Source organism: Chrysochloris asiatica, unplaced genomic scaffold (assembly GCF_000296735.1).
Source record: "Chrysochloris asiatica unplaced genomic scaffold, ChrAsi1.0 scaffold00014, whole genome shotgun sequence".
Taxonomy (NCBI): Eukaryota; Metazoa; Chordata; class Mammalia; order Afrosoricida; family Chrysochloridae; genus Chrysochloris; species Chrysochloris asiatica.
In genome coordinates, this window is record NW_006408532.1 from 1,306,766 (window position 1) to 1,308,564 (window position 1,799).

General features: G+C 39.4%; 1 protein-coding gene across 1 annotated transcript in view; it reads right to left on the reverse strand.

The window, feature by feature from the left end:
* Positions 1-1,799, reverse strand: part of DENND1A (DENN/MADD domain containing 1A) — a 469,777-nt gene that overhangs the window by 457,416 nt on the left and 10,562 nt on the right. The gene's annotated exons all lie outside the window — the stretch shown is intronic.

A 1,799-nucleotide genomic window follows, 5' to 3' on the forward strand; every position in this document is an offset into this window, starting at 1 on the left:
TGAAAGTGCCATGGGCTGCCAAAAGAACCAATCGATCAGTTTTTGAAGACATGCAGCCAGAGTGCTCCTTGGAGGCCAAGATGGCCAAACTTAGTCTCTCATACTTTGGACATATTGTCAGGTAAGGTGGAGGGTCAGAGAAAAAGAGAGATCCCCCAAACGAGATGGATTGGCCAAGTGGCATCGTCAATGGACTCAAATGTGGCAACAGTAGTGAGGTTGGCCCAGGATCGGGCAGTGTTTTGGTCTGCTGTGCATAGGGTTGCTACACATAGGTGCTGACTTGATGGCACCTAACAACAACATTTACACTGGAGATGTAAAAGTACAAAGTAATAAAGGAAAAGTATATTAATTACACTGCCACTTGATTTAACTAAGACTTGTAATTCTATTTCCATACTTTTATGTTCACTGTTTTCCAAAGCTAATAACAATTGTTTATTGCCAAAAATTGGGTAATAACTCAGATGTTAGATATTGAGCAGCTGACTTTTCTAAAAAAGACAAAACAAAATACCAGTGTCATTAGCTGAATGACAAATTCACTATGACATATGCATTTAAAAAACAGCAAAGAACCCAAGTCTTAGCAATAAATTTTCTCATATTACTAGACACTTCTTTCTTTATAAGTCAATCTCATATAAATTACGTAGTCAAAAACATTATCATGAAAGAATATTTAATGATATTCCAAGATGCCCATAAGAGTCCTGGTATGGCGCTGTGGGCTAATGCATCAGACAGGAAAGTTGTTTCAACTGCAAGGTTGGTGGTTCAAGCTCACCAGCTGCTCCTTGGAAACCCCATACAGGGTCGCTAAGGGTCAGAACTGACTAGATGACACTTAACAACAACAACAAAGATGCCCACAACATATCCTGTGAAATGACAGACAGAAAACTACCTACAGCATGATCCCAACTCAGAGAAGACACCCTAGTCGTTACCAGATTGGAGAGAGAAGAGGTGATTTTTTTTTTTTTTCCTTTCTTCTCTGCAGTTTTCTAAATTCTTTCAATTGTGAAGTATATCTACACCATCTCAAAAAACAACATTTAAAATATAAGTGGCTCATGGTTACCAGGGGCGGGAGGGAGAAGGAAAGAGTTTAGGCAGCACTGAGCTTCAGTTAACGGGAGTGGAATAATCTGGAAACAGATAGTGGTGATGGTTGCACAACATGATGTACATAACCAATGTCAATGTACATAACCACTGTACATAAAAAATTTTAAAAAATGGTGAAATTGGCAAATATTGCATTACATGTATGACCATAAAAAAACAAAATCCAACAATTAAATGAAATAAATGGCTCATAATTAATTGAATTGTGAGGATGTTACACTTCTAAGGGTACCATAAAGTAGAGATACATTACTGCCTCATACTGTTCCGGGGCCTCTTTATAAGGGGAAAAAAAAAAAAAAGAGGCTTGCTACTGCTTCTAAAATTGGTTACTGAAAGGGCCAGATACCCTAAATTAATGGCCCTTTCATTTACCCTATCCTCTCATGTTGGGCTGTTGTTGTTAGGTGCTGGCGAGTTGGTTCTGACTCATATCAACCTCATGCACAACAAATGGAAACACTACCTGGTCCTGAGTCATCCCCACAATCATTGTTACACTCAAGCCCATTGTGCCAATCCAACCTGTTGGGAGTCTTCCTCTTTTTCACTGACCTCCACTTTACCAAGCTTGATGTCCTTTTTCCAGGGACTGATCCCTCCTAATAGATGTCCAAAGTATGAGACGAAGTCTCACCAGCCTGGCTTCTGAGGAACAGTTTGAA